We start from the raw sequence: 20,912 nt of genomic DNA on the forward strand, positions 1-20,912 counted from the left end.
TAATATGACCCCAGTTGAGCGTCGTACTCTGTCATGGCATTCTCGGGGAAGAGCCTTCACGAGTATCACCATGGCCAATTAAATTGTTTCTGTTTACTTTTCGTGGTTTCTTGTACACTGCCCAAGGGACGGATGTACGTCACTTTATGTTTCTCGTGGGGTCAAGACGATAAATCGTGCAATAGAGCATGTGCGTCTCCATTTTCGGATGTGCTTCGTATGGCGTTTGCAGTCCACGCTTTGGGCGCGTTTCGACGCTAGACTCAGTGTGTTATGAGCACGTGCGTATCTATCGTCTGATGTGTTCCGTATGGTGTTATAGGTCCACGCTTTGGGCGTGTGTCGATGCGAAGACTGTCATGCAGCGTAGTTTGTCTCGAGGTGAAATTTTGGAGAGCCATGTGAGCGCCGTCGGCGTAATATTGTGTATGGGGGATAATTACGGAGAGTTGCAAGTCACGGTAGAGTGGCGAACCTCAGACCCAGGAATATGAAGCAGAGAGAGAGAGAGAGAGAGAGAGAGAGAGAGAGAGAGAGAGAGTCACTAGCTATTGACTACTAGAATAACTCAGAGATTATGATATTAGCTGAAAAGTTTTTCGGACAAATGTAGCCTGGGACAATGGGGATCATAATATGACGTTGGTTTTGTGATGCTAGGTGGGGTCGCATCAGAGATATTAAGGTCAACTTTGTTTTTTTTTAATGGGACGCTACAATTTGATACTTTTTTGTGATAGCGGCTATCGAGACGAATCCAATGATGTGCAACAGTAAGGTCTTTGAAGGTCAGTTACTACTACTACTACTCGGCTCAACAGTCCTTGAAGGGCCTTGGCCTTGCAGTTCTGCAGTCGTACGAATGCGCCAATTTTCTTGCTCATATACTGGGCCATATGTTTTACGTAGCATCTTTCTCTCCCCTCTGCTAAGTATCCTTTCCTCATTTTCAGTCACGCTCCACGTTTAGGCACCATACATAACAACTGGTCTTATAATAGTTTTGTAAATTTGTAAATGAGAATTTTGGATTTTCGTGATAGAGTCGTAAGCACGGGTAAGCGGCAAAGTAGCATCTGTTATCTCCTGCTATTCTGACTTTCACCTCACTGCCAATGTCATTTGTCTCAGTGATAGTGGACCCAAGGTACTTGAAGTCTCTCACCCTTTCAAATTCCCTGTCGCCTGTCCTGGGATTTGTAGGTTTTGTTGGTTGGTCATTGCCATATACTTGGTCTTTTTGATGTTGACTGTCAGGACAAGTTCCCTTGCACCTTTCTGCAGTTGTTGATAGGCTTCGCCTAGCACAGTAGTGTTTCGTGCGAGTAATGTCACATCCTCAGCATAGGCCAGGTACTGTAGTGAACGATTTAAGAAGGTTCCTCCTTTATTTAACTCTATCTGACTTATTACTGCAGAAAAATTCTGAAGATTAGATTGGTAGGTCACATAACTAATGAGGAGATATTGAAAAGAATTGGGGAGAATAGGAGCTTGTGGCACAACCTGACTAGAAGAAGGGATCTGTTGGTAAATATGTTCTGAGACATCGAGGGATCACCAATATAGTATTGGAGGGCAACGTGGAGGGTAAAAATTATAGAGGACGACCAAGAGATGAATATACTAAGCAGATTCAGAAGTATGTAGGCTGCAGTAGGTACTGGGAGATGAAGAAGCTTGCGCAGGATAGAGTAGCATGGAGAGCTACATCGAACCTGTCTCAGGACTGGAGACCACAACAACAACAACATCTGACTTACGACTTTTTCTAGGCAAAGGTTGAAAAGCAATGAGGAGATATTGCCACCCTGTCTAAGTCCCTTCTTCACTTCCACTTCTCTGGAGATTTCGCCCTGTATTTTTACTTTATAGTTGGTTTCGCTGAGGGTCATCATAGAAAGTTTAGTGAGCTTCTTAGGCATTCCAGCCACTTCCATTACATTCTTCCATGCTACTCTTGAGAAGCTATCGTAGGCTTGTTTAAAGTCGATATAAAGTTGGTGTACGTTAATTTGATGTTCGTAACATTTTTCAAGTAGTATGCGCAATGTGAATATCTGGTCAGTTGTTGACCCATTTCTTCTAAAGCCACTCTGATAGTCTCCAGCTCTCTCTTCCACATATGGAGTAACCTTGCTGGTTAGAATCTTGGAGAAAACTTTATATGTAGCATTTAATAGGGAGATTCGTCGATAGTTCTGGCAGTTGAATATATCTCCATTTTTATGTATGGGACATATTATAGCTGTTTTCCACTCCTTTGGCGTGCTCTACTCTTTCCAGATATTCAGTATTATTTTATGAAATGTTTTACACAGCGTTTCCCCACCATACTTGAGAAGTTCGGCCTGGATCTGACCTTCTCCAGATGGCTTATTGTTTTTTAAGGTCCTAATGGCTTGCATCACTTCTCCCAATGTAGGTTCTGGTGTTAAAACCGCTGGTCCATAGTAAGTTAGTTCCACCTGTTCTTCTCGTTCTAACCCTTCTACTTCTGGGTTCAGTAACTCTTGGAAGTATTTTGCCCACCTGTCAAGTATTTTATTACTCGCCCCTATCAAATCCCCTTCTTTGTTCGTACACAAATTTGTTCTGGCTTGGAACTCGGTCTTTCCTTCTTTAATCTTTTGGTACATTTCACGACTTTGCTTCTCTTCTCCTAGCTGTTCGATTTCTTCCAGGATTTTTTTTCTTTTCTAGTGCTCTTTTGTTCTCTCTGCAGACCCTCTTCGCTATACAGCGCTTATCATTATATTCATTCACATTTGCTGAGTTCTCCTCTGCCGTAATTTCATTCGTGCTATATTACGTTCCTCAATTCTTGTCTTACATTCTTCGTCAAACCAATCTTCCTTTCTTTGAGCCCGTTCATGTCCTAAAACCTCTCCAGCTGCCTCGAGGATTGCAGTCTTACATCGCTTCCACATTACTTCTATATGTTCATTTGATGTGTCCGGTCTCGTTCTTAATCCTCTCTTCTATTTTCATCTGATATTCTCTCCGTATTTCTTCTAACTTCAGTTTCTTAATGTCAAACTTCTTTTGTTTGTGGCCTTTTTGTTTACTCAATAGTGAGATCCTTTGTCCATATTTAATTCTCACTAGATGGTGGTCTGAACTGGAGTCAGCTCCACGTTGGCTCCTAACATCTATTATGTCTGATCCGTGTCTCCGATCAATCAATATATGGTCTGTCTGATTTCTGGTTTGTCCATCTGGGGAAATCCCTGTTTCTTTGTGTATTTTATGTGGGAAACATGTACTGCCGACAGTCATGTTTTTGCTTATAGCAAAATCTACAGCCCTAAGTCCTTTGTTGCTTAATATTTCATGCAGGATAAGTCTTCCTATGGTTGGCTGAAAGGCCTCCTTTTTTCCTATTTTTGCATTCAGGTCTTCTATTAATATCTTGACATCCTGTTTGGGAGCCTGATCATTCAGCTGTTCTACCTTGTTGTAATACTCGTCCTTTTGTTGTTCATCTGCCTCCCCTGTGGGTGCATGTACAGTCTTAGACAATAAAACTGACCGCCGGCCGGCCGCCACAGAGACTAAGTCCGAGTCATTCACTTAAGGTGGCCAATAGAACTGACCGCCCCTGACAACTCTAAGTCCGGCAATCTGCACAATCTGGCAACACTGTAAGATGCGGAAGTGTCAGGAGGAAGTGTTATCTACTTCCGAGACGTTGTCGGACTACGTGAACCCGTGGTCAAGTGGCAAGCGTCGTGCGTTCTAAACTTATAGTCGCCTGTTCGCATCCAACTGTACGTATATATATTTTTTTTACCACAGTCGGTCTAAAGTTACGAGTCTGACTGAACATCAAAGATAATTCGCTTAACATTCTACCCAACAGCAATAAGAAGTATTCCAGAAACAATTCCGCAGGATAGCTCGTGGCTGCGCCGCGATCATAACAGCTTACGCTCGAGCGTTTCCTCGCGCTGCAGCGGCTACCGGCCACCGGCTAGACGCCACCCGCCGCCTGAAATCCGGCGCCGCCCAGGTGAACGCGTCGCGACGCTGTCAGTGTGTGTCTCAACTGTCATTTTCGAGTTTGAAGTTCTAGTTATCATCTGGCAGTTAAGCAATGGATTTTGCAAACTTGAAAATCATGAACTACAGTTAAGCATTGTAAAATTGAGTCGCAAGTGGAAATAGGTTTAACATCTGCAACACAACGTTTACTTTTGGTACAACAGAGGGGTGAACGCAGAGGAGGCAGCAAGAAAGATTTGAATTGTGTGTGGAGCGACTGATTTTGGGAAAAATACGCCAGAAAAAGATATTCTTGTTTCAACAATGATCGTTCTGGCATGAATCATTTTCCACATTAAGGAAGTCTCGACTACTGATATATGTGATAGATAACTATTTTACCATCATGCGACATTTGCATTCAACAGGCAAAGTTCAGAAGTCTGGTGTAGGAGTACTGCATGCTCTAATTCCAAACAACAAAAATCAACGGAGTGACTATTATTGAACGTCATCAGGTCGCTCATTGAGCATTCGTATGCAGTACTGTTACTGGTGACGTGTTATGATGTCTTCATCGTTAACTTCCTAAGAAGAAATGAAAGGCTGAGCCCCTCCAAAAGACATAAACTCGAGCAAAGAGTAGCATGAACATAATATTCTACAACTGTTAGCTCCAAAAGTGTGTTTTGGGCTACGAATTCTGCCCCAAGGGCTGTGTGCAACACAGCTGGAATTTGTTGCCAACAACTGAGACACCTTTCGGTCTTAGCGTAAGAACATCGAGCAACACAACTACATCACATGTGCTACTGTATGATAACGCACTTCTTGATTTGAGAAACTAAACTTTCCAGGAGATTGAAATTAAAGTCGTCTCTCAAGCACTTGTATTGATAGAGAAGTCCTCTCTCAAGCACTTGTCCCCCTCGTCATATATTCGTATAGATTTACCTTTCCCGCTCTTGATCGATCAACCGTCAACGCAATTCATTTCTAGACGAAAATACTCTTAAAACTACTCTGGTATAATGATATCGTTAGAACCAGTAGGTTTCTACTGGCGTAGAATTTGTAAACAACTTTAGCATTGGCAGATCGTTTCAGATATCGTGAAAGAAAATTCTTTTGCTGATTAATTTCTCTTTGATGATTACTGTTGCGTTTACTAAACTAATGGAAAATCCAATTAAAATATTCACTGTACTAATGCAAATTAGATTTAGCTTACTACAGAAACATCACGACAGCAGACTATCTTAATAAAGCATTAAGTATCTGTAAGACGATTGAGCCTATTTTAACACGAATTAGTAAGACATTACCGACTTTTGACTTCGAAAAGATCTGTATTTACTTCATCTCCTGTATCGTTCGCAATTATTATGAAAATGTGGCATTTCATAGATAAAATTATGTATTCACAACAGCAAAGTATATGTCGTCATTATGAATTTGGCAGTACCGTAAGGTTTTCGCTCTGACACTAAGGGTTACTGAAAGTAGCAAGGCGCATTTTGCTCGAGCGTTGTTTTACGATTACCTTATTGCGTTTGTATCTGCCTGCTTGTAGCTCTGCTACAAAAGAATTAGAAATCTGGCTCTCAGCGAGTCTCGAAAGGCGAACGAAAGCAGCTTGCATCTGGTAGCCAAACATGTTTCTTGAGAACAGACTACTTCCTAAAGTGGGAAGACATTCTTTTGTGGTTGAATTGTTGGCAGATGTCAGTCAGACGTGAGCCGTTGGTCTAAGCGTTTCGGTGACTTGAATTTGTACCAATTATTTTTCTACAGGTTTTTTCTGTCCCAAATAGAGAGTTGAAGTCCCCCATTAGTATTTTCACGTCATGTTGGTGAATTTTGCTCATAGTATTTTCGAGTGTATATCTTTTATAGGGGCTCTGAATGAGCATAGTCATAAGTCGATTGTTGATGGATGCGATTTCTTTGACAGAGTTGATGATAGATCTGTGTTCGAGAAATGCAGTGCCGAAGATTGGTACGCCTTTCGCTACCTTTCGTTGTACTTTTTGGCGGACGATTTCTTTTGTGAGATTATTGAGGTTTCTTGTTTGGGTCAATGTATCGATGTTTAGTTTTCAAATCAATGTTTTCTGCTTGTAGGGAAATTTACCAGAGATCTTAGATATTCTCTGCCGTGCTAACCTGGACTCCCTAGAGTGCGAAAATCCAACTGCCACTATCGGTGGCCAGGTTGTGTACCACCTGGGGTAAAGTTACGTTTGCTTGCATAGTTCATGTTTTCTTGTATTTCATTGGTTTGGCATGGGTGATACCAGGGCGGGACAGGACCAGAGGGTGTTGAAGCCTTTGGAAGCAAATACTTTCAGCAAAGCTCATTGAGATAACAGACGGTGAGTAGCCGTTCAGGATTGTGTTAGTATTTGGTTCACCCCAAGTATTTGATTTCCTCGGTACCACCCATATGGGGGACGGTTTCCCCTATCGGCCACACGGGATTTTTATTATTATTATGTCATCAGCTAATCTGATATGGAGTATCTTCCCTCCAGTGAAATAGATGTGTATTGTTCGATTCAATATTTCCATCAGATAAACATGGGTTATAATTACGTTACATTGCTGCTAGTCGACATATTTCTCACTTTTTCTTAGACAGTTGCTAGCTGTTACTCCATCATAGGAATTTATGTGCGCAGCATTATTGCAGTACAGACGTTCAAATTATCCGATATCTACAATTTCATTTCGATACAAGATCGTCCTAATCGGATTCAGCCAGTCCTGTCTTAATTTGGATATCCGACAACGACTCTCATCATATGATAGACTGGGTGAACCACATTCTTAATCGGACTGTTGAATCCAGATCACTTATCTATGACAGGGCCTGAATTCTTAAACACTGTGGAAAATAATAATCCAATGTGATTATTACAAATACGTCATTTAAATATAAATATATGAACTAACGAGATAACAGTTTATTTACAGGAGCAGAGACCCATCCATCATAGCAGGGCAGTGTGAGATTCGTTTGAGGGCCAGATAGACAGCTGTGGAACTGACTGGTGCATGTGTTGTTCAACACACAGTTGTTGTCATCCTCACTGGAATCAATGACTATTTGCGTGTGTGTGTGTGTGCGCGTGTGTGTGTGAGCGCGCGCGTGTTTGTGTGTGTGTGTGTGTGTGTGTGTGTGTGTGTGTGTGTGTGTGTTTTCGTGTTAACGCAGAGGTAACAAGGTCATTGCCATGTGTCCCTACAAATTCAAGCGACCTTTGGACGAATATAGAAAACGTATGGTGGGAAGTAAACCATCACGCTACACTGTCGACGACTTAATGAAATCAATTCCTCTACGCCCTCGAGAAATCTTACGTAATGATCGTGGGTGGGTTGGTTACTAAAAGTATACTAGCCCACAAAGCCCATGTGGACAATTATCTGATAATCGGTCAAGCTTTGCTTTGGCGCAGCTCTTTAGCATACAACAAGTCCATTTACGTTCACTCCCCTCCTTACAATTCTTGCAATGCAAGGTAATTGAAAAATCTCATCCACTCTACGCCAACTGAGGAACTGACTGGTGCATGTGTTGTTCAACCCACAGTAGTTGTTACCCTCACTGGAATCAATGACTGTTTGTGTTTGTGTGTGTGTGTTAGCGCACATGTGTGTATTCAGCAATGACTGCCAGCTGCCACAACACTTCACAGAATCCTTGCGGCAGGCATCACAACTGTGCGTGCACTTCAGACTTCATTCTGTGAGACGTCAGGAGACGGATGAATACGTCAAATAAACGTCGCTTTCGGCGCGCACGCGCGTGCGTGCGCGTGTGTGTGTGTGTTTGTGTGCGTGCGTGCGTACGCGTGTGTGTGTGTTTTCGTGTTAACGCACAATCTGAATCAATACTATTAACATTAAAGAGACAACCAACAATAAATATTGCATCAAATATGACTGTAAAGTATTTTAATGCGATGGGAAGTTACAAACTGAATTTTTATCCATCCCACGTCCTGCGTATTACTTTAAGTAAGATGTATTAACTCCATAGTATCGTTAGCAGAGACAGTGCGCTCTTGTTGTCGAGGGTCGCGACTAGTGCAGCGATCAGCAGTGCCCAATGCCACCGCGATTTGTTTATGTTGGCTGAGCGTGGACACTGCAGCAGACGCTTCGCCCTAAACAGAGAGTAATCCCCCTTGCTCTGACTGCAGTGAGCGGATATCACTGCCTGCGTGTTCTTATAGTAACCAACGTGAGACTCTACTTACAGGTGCCATGGAGCAATTGCAACGGGTATCATGTCATTAGTCATCAGAATATTAACCAGTGATGAAATGTCCACTCTATTTGAATCCCAAGAAAATAGGAACCTTCTCACAAAGGAATGTGAGGTGATATCAAAATATATCAAACATGCAAAAATTATTTGGAGGGCTTTCATGTATGCAGTAATAGCACACAAGGAAATATTATATCTTGTAAGCGTATATTTCATTTCCTCTTCTCATATTAACGCCCTTGTTTTAATATGAAGTGAGAAAATAAACACGAAAAACTAAAGCTCCAGAGAAGCATATAAGTCATTTCCTCTTCTCATATCACAACTTTTGTTTTAGTATGAAGTAAAAAAATAAACAGTTTAGAGTTCTGAAGCATAATATGACACCAGATTCTTATCGTAGGCGCTATCGGAAACGCCAAAAGCAGGGAGCTGTCCATTCTTTTGTCCAACAGTCTGTTTCCTTTCATGTATTACTCCCGCTAGGAGATTCTTATTTAAGGACTTGTGGGCATCAAGTTCTTCAGCAGAACAAGCCCTATGTTATAGTGCTAATTACGGTATGGAAGAAATGCAACAAAGACGAGTTCCGCTAGAGCAGTGAGGATACTTGCACATGTGTGTATTCAGCAATGACTGCCAGCTGCCACAACACTTCACAGAATCCTTGTGGCAGGCAACACAACTGTGCGTGCACTTCAGACTTCATTCAGTGAGATGTCAGGAGATGGATGAAAACGTCAAATTAAGGTCGCTTTCCGAGTCGTATTCAATCCAGAATCAGGTGTTACTAAGGTAGTTGAGCGTTCTAGCAATTACACTTTTATGATTCCCATATGAGTATTTCGAAAGCCAAAAGAACCCGTTAGTGTGAAACTATCGGGAACTGCATTAATATCAAACTGCAAGAACTTGAGACAATACGTGGACTCTTCTCTTCGCTGGGTGACCTATTACTGTTATTTAGCATTCTCTCCGTCCTAGTCGTAATGCAAATGGAACTTCAGAGGCGCTTTCCGCTATTCTTGATAAACATCAGCAACCTGTAACCACTGAGAGTCACAACTGCGTGATGATAATGGTTCAGGTTGTCAGTAGTTGTGGTGGTGTTATGCTGTCAAACTGCTTACAGTAACGTTAATGGTGGCGCACATAATTTAGCGCTGACTACCTACTTAAGTAAAGATAGTGTTGTGGCGTCATCGCTTGTCTTTATTTGGCCTCAGCTTGAGTAATCCGATTCAACTAACATAGTACTCCAATTGCTGGCTCCTAATACGACAGCAGAGATTATCGTACGGGAATTATATTATTTCTGCAATGAAATGCTTAACAAATCTTACCCTCAGCTATGCAGCTGAAATGACTCATTACACAGGTACTCCATGTTGCACTTGGTTAAGTCATCAGTTCGCTGCAATCCTGCTTGTACTGTTCGTAAATACTCGTATGCTTCCGAAATGGTTCAAATGGCCCTGAGCACTATGGGACAACTTCTGAGGTTATCAGTCCGCTAGAACTTAGAACTACTTAAACCTAACTAGCCTAAGGACCTCAGACACATCCATGTCCGAGACAGGATTCGAACCTGCGACTGTAGCGCCTGGAACCGCTCGGCCACCCCGGCCTGCATACTTGTATACTGATCATTCGTTATTTGACTAAATATGAACTACAATCTGATTCGCATATATATGACATCGGCTAGCGTTGGCACAAAGTTATGACTAAGGGTTGGATGCCGTTGAAGTCCTGTTACATTGATGGCAAGACAAATGTTCGCCAATCACCTCTATTGCCTCAAAAAGAATTGCATCTTAAATATCGAAGGACCGACGACCACACTGTCACAGCGCGTTGAAATACAGCAACGACGGCAGATGAAAATTTGTGACCCACTGGGATTCGAACACAGACCTCCTGCTTACTAGAAAGACGTTCTGATAACTGGACTATTATTTTTTTTAATGTTTGAGAAGACTTTCAGCACCAGGTAGGCGGAGGCAAAGAGGGCAGGGGTCGAAGATCCGGTCCTGTCATGGTCCTTCAACAAGGTTCCGCTTCCAGTTGTTAGTGGCCATGCGCTTGGGATTCCCCCATAACCACAGTCGGAGTCGGAGACTCGCTTCAGTTACATCTAACCAGTGCGCATCTATTGCACTATTGTAAGAACCGAGGTGCAGTATTTTGGTATTAAAATTTTGTAAATTTGTGGTAAGAACTTATGAGACCAAGCTGCTTAGGTCATCGGTCCCTAAGCTTACACATTACTTAATCTAACTTAAACTAACTTACGCTATGGACAACACGCACACCCATGCCGGAGGGAGGATTCGAACCTCCGACGGTGGATACTATGATGACACAGCAGTCAACCTCTCTGCAGCACCTATCTACACATGCTCCTCGTCAGACGCGAATTCCCATTTTTGCCGCATACCACATGCGCGGTACCCCCCCGGGCATTGTTCCACTAACTTGCGTCCACACTGTATTCCCGCGAGGGTCGGACGATGTCGTGCGTGTAGCACTGAAAACTTTCGATGACCCGTGGAGACCCAAATAATTATACAGGATGTTTCAGGAGGAACAGTAAATATTCTAGGAGATGGTAGTATAGACAAATTGTTGAAATAATGACATATAACGTGCGTCCAATTTTTATTGAACATACAGATAGCTGGGTTCAATGCATTTCCGTTTCGTATGTTGGTCCTTACAGAACCCAGTTGTCTACACTTCCTTGAAAATTAGCTTCCAGCGTCATTGGAAGAGGTTGATTTGGCTACAAGAATGCGTATGTTCCTCCAGCATGACGGGGCTCCTGCACATTCTAGTCGTCAGGTGACACATTATCCAAATCTAACATTTCCTGGAAGATGGATCATTGGATATGGGCACTTTTCTTGGCCTTCAAGGTCCCCGGACCTTATCTCTTTCGATTTTTGCTTGCGGGGATGGTTAAAGGCGGAGTCTACAAAGAAAAAGTAAACCCAAGAGCCGATTTGATCGTTCGGATTATGAATAGTGCAGCCCTCATAAAAGAACGCAAAGACGACCTACACGTGGTGTTATCAAGAGAAGTCAAATGTGCATTGAAGTTGGTGGGGGAATTTTTGAAAATCAACTTTGAATGTCCTCGTTGCCTTTGCTTTCAGTTTGTTAGGGTTACGTACTAACATCTGTATCTCTCGAATGAGATTTTCACTCTGCAGCGGAGTGTGCGCTGATATGAAACTTCCTGGCAGATTAAAGCTGTGTGCCCGACCGAGACTCGAACTCGGGACCTTTGCCTTTCGCGGGCAAGTGCTCTACCAACAGAGCTACCGAAGCACGACTCACGCCCGGTACTCACAGCTTTACTTCTGCCAGTATCTCGTCTCCTACCTTCCGAGCTTTACAGAAGCTCTCCTGCGAACCTTGCAGAACTAGCACTCCTGAAAGAAAGGATATAGCGGAGACATGGCTTAGCCACAGCCTGGGGGATGTTTCCAGAATGAGATTTTCACTCTGCAGTTTGTAAAGTTTGGAAGGTAGGAGACGAGATACTGGCAGAAGTAAAGCTGTGAGTACCGGGCGTGAGTCGTGCTTCGGTAGCTCTGTTGGTAGAGCACTTGCCCGCGAAAGGCAAAGGTCCCGAGTTCGAGTCTCGGTCGGGCACACAGTTTTAATCTGCCAGAAAGTTTCAGCTGTATCTCTGTACAAAATAAAAAGTGGACGCATTTATATGGAATTTTTTAATGCAATTCGTCTGTACTACCACCTACTAAAATATCTAATATTCCTGCTGAAACACACTGTGCATGGATATATGTGTGGTGTCTGTTCTCTCGGACATGTCCGAAAGAAAATGCTTCATGGCATTCTGCAACGACCTTCGGTCGCAGGGGCTGATAGAGATTTCAGAGCTGCTTGGCTGTCTGAATAAAAGTAGATGCTACGATTTTTGTAGGGTCTACTCTAATTCTCCTCCGCGCACATGCTGATAGAAGATACTATGTAATACTGTGGCCATCTTCCCTAAAGAGATTCTAGGCAGTACACCAGACCCGGTGGTTTCATCTGTTTTCGACCTGTCAGTATACAACTATATTATGTCCCCTGAACGGTGTAGTGGTTCGTTTTTCCACTGCTCCCTGCTTCCACCTGTTACATGGCAAGGTTTATTGAAACAGCTAGAAGTTACTGTATAGTTAGTCGGCATTTCCCCAGCCATCGCCATACTGATTTGGGATTCCGTATATTCTAACTATATCCAGTTATTTACAATTTTTAGCCTTTATGTCCCAGCTGTGGCCTCCATTTTAAGCCACAGGTGTAAGGCGGGCATGTCTAGCCTAATATCCGTCCCAAGAGTGGATGTCCTGCTAATTCCGTCTGTTTGTGAAAGCAGGCCAGTCTCTGCACTTTGCGAGACTCCCTAGCAGCCATCTTCTGTTCGACTTTGTTCATATTATATGACAATAAATTATCATTGGTATTTTGCAGAGGTGTATGTCCAGTACGTACTGAGTTTAGACCCCAGTTTACCATACAGCAGCTTCTAGTGCTTATAAGGTTATCTTTCGCAGTGGAATATATTCTTTATGTGAGGTGTTCGTAATAGTTTTCCATCCAGGGCTACCTCTAGATACACTTCAACCCTCTCTAAAGATTCATCGAGAAACATAATTTTTCAGTATATGTGCTGGACTTGCTTCCCGATAAATAATACTACACTAATTTTCGTGCGGCTTGTCTTTAAATACTTTTTCACAATGTTCAGTGCACATAGGTTTAACAATACTATCAAATTTTCTAAGTCTTACTGTGAATAAATCGTCTACTTATTCTTTTCAAGATTAGTCTCTCGCATTCAGCTCATCTATGAGTTCATTCACCACTAGGTTCTTCATCTCTAACCATTTACTCGAAGGTCATATTACTAGAACCCCCTCGACAGCCAGGAAGATACAGAGAGCATCCAGAAAGGGTAGTGCTTTTTCCACCTTCCCGACAAGTTGGTGAAGTGTTACCTCACATGATTTGCTTCGTAAGTATTATGAAAATGTGGCAGTTCGTAGATAAAATTACGTATTCACAACAACAAAAAAGTATGTCGGCAGAAAATAAAAGTGGCATTATGAATTTGGCAGTACCGTAAGGTTTTTCGCTTTGACACTAAGGGTTACTAAAAGTAGCAAGACGAATTTTGCTAGAGCGTTGTCTTACCATTCTCTCATTGAATTTGTATCTGCCTGCTTGTAATTCTGCTACAAAAGAATTAAAAATCTTGCATTCAGCGAGTGTCGAAATGCGAACAAAGGCAGCGTGCATCTGACAGGCAAGCACGTTACCTAGGAGCTAGCGAACAGGTGCGGGTCTTTGACGTACTTATCTTTGACGTACTTACTGGCTCAGTAGCCACTATGGCAAATAAATCGCAACATACGAGACGAGAGTAGTTGTATTTCCCGTGTGAAATCACTTTTGTTGACTCAAAAGCATTAACTGATATCCTTATGTCACGTCTCAAGAGAAAATCACTTACAGTATTCAATTGAAATGACACGATAATATCAAGTGAATTTATCAGGATAGTTCTGTGTCATCAAGGAAGTAACTCGTCGGTCACAGTGTTGCCAAACATATTCTGCACTGTTGCCAAGTTTGAGTTATAGTGCCAGGAAGGATACCAGCTGATGTGTTCTGTGAGTGACCTCGGAAGTGACTACAGCTTCATCTCAAAGTTGCTGGTGGCAAGGGCCGCAAGATCCTCATTATATGCCCATGAGTCTTATTCGCATTTCTGTAACTAGGTTTAGAGGCTAGAGTGCAATTACTTGTAATACATCGATGCACTGAATGCAAAGTAAATGCCATATATTAATAACTGCGACAATTATTTGTGTTTTACTGTCTTAATCGGATCGAAACCTTGAAAGCGTATTCACCATACGCGATTCACAATTTTGGAGCTTCTCTAGTGGTTGAGTTGGCAATGCCTCTTTGCTGTGCAATCACTGTCATTGGCACATCCACTAGAAGACAGTCATGGCCTGACTTATTGTTGTCAGCTTTCCTGATGGATATTCTGCCTTTTCTCGAAACGTGAAGACTTAAGGTGTATTCGAACATTCCATACGGCGAAAATTTTATGTTTCTATTCTTCCAGCTCTAACATACAAATAACAGTTACAATAAGCGGCAGAAAAGCGTCTGTGAACCAACAGTTAATGATGCAATCATAATTAATGGAATCTGACAAGTTCCATCTGTTATCTGATAATTGTGAAAACTACTTTTTCATCTTTACAGCACCGCAGTATGAGCTCAAGGGTTTCATAGAATACCTATACTTAATTTCGTTGTGATCGTTTTCAATGACAGTAGGGGAGGAGCAAAACCATCTGACTTGAAACATACTTTTCCAGTGGGATTTGAATCTTTGGTTACGGTTGCAGTAGCACGTCCAGTGAGGTATCAAGAATGTGAGCAATCACTCATTGCTATAGTATAGCCTAGGGCAGAAAGAAGCCGGTTTCCGACAAAGTAAACGATGAGACACACTGTCGCTGTCACTTATTAAACAGGAATTGTTCAGAAAATTACAACAATATCAAGTGAAATGAGTAGGTTGATGCAGCTCCAGTCCGGCACTATCACTGAGTTGCCAAACGTTTTCCGAATTGCACTTAAGATATAAATGTGTGTGTGTGTGTGTGTGTGTGTGTGTGCATGTATGTCTGTTCTTAGGACGTTTCCGAAAGAACAGACACTACGAATCGAAATAGACACACTTCTTAATCAATTAAAGATTGAAGGACAGATGTCCAGTCTGTCATGGGCATTAAAATAGAACAACAGCGTCAGATGAAAATTTGTGGCTGACCAGATTCGAACACGGTTTTACAAAATTTTAATACCAAAATACTGCATCTCGGTTCTTGCAATAGTGCAATAGGTGCACACTGGTTGGATGTAACTGAAGAGAGACTCCAACTCGGATTGTAGTTAAGGGCGAATCCCAAGCGCAAGGCCACGAACAATTGGGAGCGGAAACTTAATGTCATCAGAACCTTGTTGAAGGACCATGACATGCGATCGTTGGACCGACTCCACAAAGTTCAGATTATAAATACATACATACTTAGAAAAATATATTACGTCGGAGCAGTCTTACCGATACTGCAGGTCACTGCGCATAAAAATATAAGCTGTAGCCTCTTGGTATCTGTGGAAACAAAATATCATCAAAGTTTCCTTCGACACAGCGACTTTGCAGAGGCAAAACGGAGGACTTGGAATTAAAGACGTGCTTTTAAACTAATACACGCCACTAAGACAGGCATCACGAAACTTCTGTTCCTCTCGTTAGATCCTGGGGATAGGAACGCTCCTGTTAATGTAGCACGCCAGCCTAGATTACGTCCGAAAGTACAGCACAAAACAACACTAGAACCGTTTATGATTATATTACCAGACATCGTCTTCACAAACCAATTCCGGTAACTTAACCTACAAAAAACTGGAGGAACGTCAGGAAAAATATCAACAAGAAAATTATACCAACTAGAGTAAGTGCCGTATGGTGCGACTTTGTAAACGAAACCATACCCATAGCGGAACGATTATGTAAAATCAAATTGAGACCATCACCATACGGCGACAAATGACGGCTTGTTGAAACTGTAGCGCACATCTTCTCATGTGAAAATAGAATCAGAGTTTGGAACTGGACTTCGAAGAAGTTAGCACTGTCAATAGAACCGCAGAAAGTCAAATACCGATAACTGAAGCTTTACAACTCGCCTGGAAATGTTACCCGTCCGCAAAGAATAACAGTTATTCGTGGCTTCTGGGACAGTTTGTGTTTTACGTCATAACAAACAAAACTTAGTAGAGTATATGTTCTATATTGCAGTAGAACATTTCAAGCTGAAGAAGAATAACAAATATAAGGAATGGTTTTAAATTTTTTATCTACTAAGAGGTGGGCACTTTTATTCATTAGAAGAGGAATACTATTCTTTCACTTTTTTTATTGCTGGAATACACTTTTACGCTGGATCTAAAATCAGAACTGTTCTAATTTGGCAAAACCCCACCGGCTCCGAAATTTCTTTTATTCGTTGAAAAATATATGGCTTCCTTACAGACCTCATATGCATCCAGTGCATAATAAATTAAAATATGAATATATTTATGAAAGAATGTTGTTATGGATTTTTCCGTCACCCTTTCCATTGTTATAAGTTATGTTCTACAAGGAACGCACTCCACTGGAGGCGGCAATCTGTAATTTATTTTACCTAAATTACTACTTGAGTTTTATTCTACAATTTAAAAGAATATACGGGTGCAAGCATGGAATACGTGGGAATAATAGCAGCTGCTCAGTACAGGTATGGGAGAGGCATTGTGGCCAGGCCTCAGATCTTCGACCCCTGCCCTCTTTGCCTACGCCTTACTGGTGCTGAAAGTCTTCTCAAACATTAAAAAAAATAATAGTCCAGTTATCAGAACGTCTTTCTAGTAAGCAGGAGGTCTGTGTTCGAATCCCAGTCGGTCACAAATTTTCATCTGCCGTCTTTGCAGTATTTCAACGCGCTGTGACAGTGTGGTCGTCGGTCCTTCGATATTTAAGATGCAATTCTTTTTGAGGCAATAGAGGCGATTGGCGAACATTTGTCTTGCCATCAATGTAACAGGACTTCAACGGCATCCTACCCTTAGTCATAACTTTGTGCCGACGCTAGCCGATGTCATATATATGCGAATCAGATTGTAGTTCATATTTAGTCAAATAACGAATGGACAGTATACAAGTATGCAGGCCGGGGTGGCCGAGCGGTTCCAGGCGCTACAGTCGCAGGTTCGAATCCTGTCTCGGACATGGATGTGTCTGAGGTCCTTAGGCTAGTTAGGTTTAAGTAGTTCTAAGTTCTAGCGGACTGATAACCTCAGAAGTTGTCCCATAGTGCTCAGGGCCATTTGAACCATTTCGGAAGCATACGAGTATTTACGAACAGTACAAGCAGGATTGCAGCGAACTGATGACTTAACCAAGTGCAACATGGAGTACCTGTGTAATGAGTCATTTCAGCTGCATAGCTGAGGGTAAGATTTGTTAAGCATTTCATTGCAGAAATAATATAATTCCCGTACGATAATCTCTGCTGTCGTATTAGGAGCCAGCAATTGGAGTACTATGTTAGTTGAATCGGATTACTCAAGCTGAGGCCAAATAAAGACAAGCGATGACGCCACAACACTATCTTTACTTAAGTAGGTAGTCAGCGCTAAATTATGTGCGCCACCATTAACGTTACTGTAATCAGTTTGACAGCATAAAACCACCACAATTACTGACAACCTGAACCATTATCATCACGCAGTTGTGACTCTCAGAGGTTACAGTTTGCTGATGTTTATCAAGAATAGCGGAAAGCGCCTCTGAAGTTCCATTTGCATTACGACTAGGACGGAGAGAATGCTAAATAACAGTAATAGGTCACCCAGCGAAGAGAAGAGTCCACGTATTGTCTCAAGTTCTTGCAGTTTGATATTAATGCAGTTCCCGATAGTTTCACACTAACGGGTTCTTTTGGCTTTCGAAATACTCATATGGGAATCATAAAAGTGTAATTGCTGGAACGCTCAACTACCTTAGTAACACCTCATTCTGGATTGAATACGACTCGGAAAGTGACGTTAATTTGACGTTTTCATCCATCTCCTGACGTCTCACTGAATGAAGTCTGAAGTGCACGCACAGTTGTGTTGCCTGCCGCAAGGATTCTGTGAAGTGTTGTGGCAGCTGGCAGTCATTGCTGAATACACACATGTGCAAAAATCCTCACTGCTCTAGCGGAACTCGTCTTTGTTGCATTTTTTCCATACCGTAATTAGCACTATAACATAAGGCTTGTTCTGCTGAAGAACTTGATGCCCTCAAGTCCTTAAATAAGAATCTCCTAGCGGGAGTAATACATGAGAGGAAACAGACTGTTGTACAAAAGAATGGACAGCTCCCTGCTTTTGGCGTTTCCGATAGCGCCTACGATAAGAATCTGGTGTCATATTATGCTTCAGAACTCTAAACTGTTTATTTTTTTACTTCATACTAAAACAAAAGTTGTGATATGAGAAGAGGAAATGACTTATATGCTTCTCTGGAGCTTTAGTTTTTCGTGTTTATTTTCTCACTTCATATTAAAACAAGGGCGTTAATATGAGAAGAGGAAATGAAATATACGCTTACAAGATATAATATTTCCTTGTGTGCTATTACTGCATACATGAAAGCCCTCCAATTAATGTTTGCATGTTGGATATATTTTGATATCATCTCACATTCCTTTGTGAAAAGGTTCCTATTTTCGTGGGATTCAAATAGAGTGGACATTTCATCACTGGTTAATATTCTGATGACTAATGACATGATACCCGTTGCAATTGCTCCATGGCACCTGTAAGTAGAGTCTCACGTTGGTTACTATAAGAACACGCAGGCAGTGATATCCGCTCACTGCAGTCAGAGCAAGGGGGATTGCTCTCTGTTTAGGGCGAAGCGTCTGCTGCAGTGTCCACGCTCAGCCAACATAAACAAATCGCGGTGGCATTGGGTACTGCTGATCGCTGCACTAGTCGCGACCCTCGACAACAAGAGCGCACTGTCTCTGCTAACGATACTATGGAGTTAATACATCTTACTTAAAGTAATACGCAGGACGTGGGATGGATAAAAATTCAGTTTGTAACTTCCCATCGCATTAAAATACTTTACAGTCATATTTGATGCAATATTTATTGTTGGTTGTCTCTCTAATGTTAATAGTATTGATTCAGATTGTGCGTTAACACGAAAACACACACACACGCGTACGCACGCACGCATACAAACACACACACTCACGCGCGCGCACGCGCGCGCGTGCGCCGAAAGCGACGTTAATTTGACGTTTTCATCCGTCTCCTGACGTCTCACAGAATGAAGTCTGAAGTGCACGCACAGTTGTGATGCTTGCCGCAAGGATTCTGTGAAGTGTTGTGGCAGCTGGCAGTCATTGCTGAATACACACATGTGCGCTAACACACACACACAAACACAAACAGTCATTGATTCCAGTGAGGGTAACAACTACTGTGGGTTGAACAACACATGCACCAGTCAGTTCCTCAGTTGGCGTAGAGTGGATGAGATTTTTCAATTACCTTGCATTGCAAGAATTGTAAGGAGGGGAGTGAACGTAAATGGACTTGTTGTATGCTAAAGAGCTGCGCCAAAGCAAAGCTTGACCGATTATCAGATAATTGTCCACATGGGCTTTGTGGGCTAGTATACTTTTAGTAACCAACCCACCCACGATCATTACGTAAGATTTCTCGAGGGCGTAGAGGAACTGATTTCATTAAGTCGTCAACAGCGTAGCGTGATGGTTTACTTCCCACCATACGTTTTTAATATCCGTTCAAAGGTCGCTTGCATTCGTAGTGACACATGGCAATGACCTTGCTACCTCTGCTTACATATTCTTTATCTGATTGATATTCGGTGATCGTGGAACAAACGGCAACAGCTTTATCCTCTCTTGACCCTGAAACCAATCCGGCACTGCTTTACTATGATGGATGGGTCCCTGCTCCTGTAAATACATTGTTATCTAGTTAGTTCATATATTTATATTTAAATAACTTATTATTTTCCACAGTGTTTATGAGTTCATTCCGTGTCATAGATAAGTGATCTGTATTCATCACTCAGATTAAGAATGTGGTTCGCCCAGTGTACCATATGATGAAAGTCGTAATCGGATATCCACATTAAGACTAACTGGCTGAGTCCGATTAGGACGATCTTGTATCGAAATGTAATTATAGAAATCGGATAATTTGAACGTCTGTAATGCAACAATTCTGCGCACATAAAGTCCTATGATGGAGTAAGAGCTAGCAACTGTCTGAGAAAAAGTGAGAAATATGTCGACTAGCAGCAATGTAACGTAATTATAACCCATATTTATCCGATGGACATATTGAATCGTACAATACACATCTATTTCAGTGGAGGGAAGATACTCCATATCAGATTTGCTGATGATATAATAATAATAATAATAATAAAAATCCTCTGTGGCCGATAGGGGAAACCGTCCCCCATATGTGTGGTACAGAGGAAATCAAATACTTGGGGTGAACCAAATACTATCACAATCCTGAACGGCTACTTAATCCATTCAACCCAAAATCCAGTCACATCTGAGTGAAATTCACCGCTACTCTGGTCACCGTCTGTTATCTCAATGAGCTTGGCTGAAACTATTTTCTTCCAAAGGCTTCAACACCCTCTGGTCCTCTCTAGTCCCGGTATCACCCAGGCCAAACCAATGAAACACAAGAAAACATGAACTATGCAAGCAATGGTATCTTTACCCGAGGTGGTACACAACCTGGCCACCGATAGGCGGCAGTTGGATTTTCGCACTCTGAGGAGTCCAGGTTAGCACGGCAGAGATCTCTGGTAAATTTTCCTACAAGCAGAAAACATTCATTTAAAAACTAAACATCGGTACATTGGTCCAAACAAGAAACCTCGATAATCTCACAAAAGAAATCGCCCGCCATTAAATTCTCATCATTGCTCTTCAAGAACCACTATTAATTGACAATT

This window comes from Schistocerca serialis, chromosome 7, assembly GCF_023864345.2.
Source record: "Schistocerca serialis cubense isolate TAMUIC-IGC-003099 chromosome 7, iqSchSeri2.2, whole genome shotgun sequence".
NCBI lineage: Eukaryota > Metazoa > Arthropoda > Insecta > Orthoptera > Acrididae > Schistocerca > Schistocerca serialis.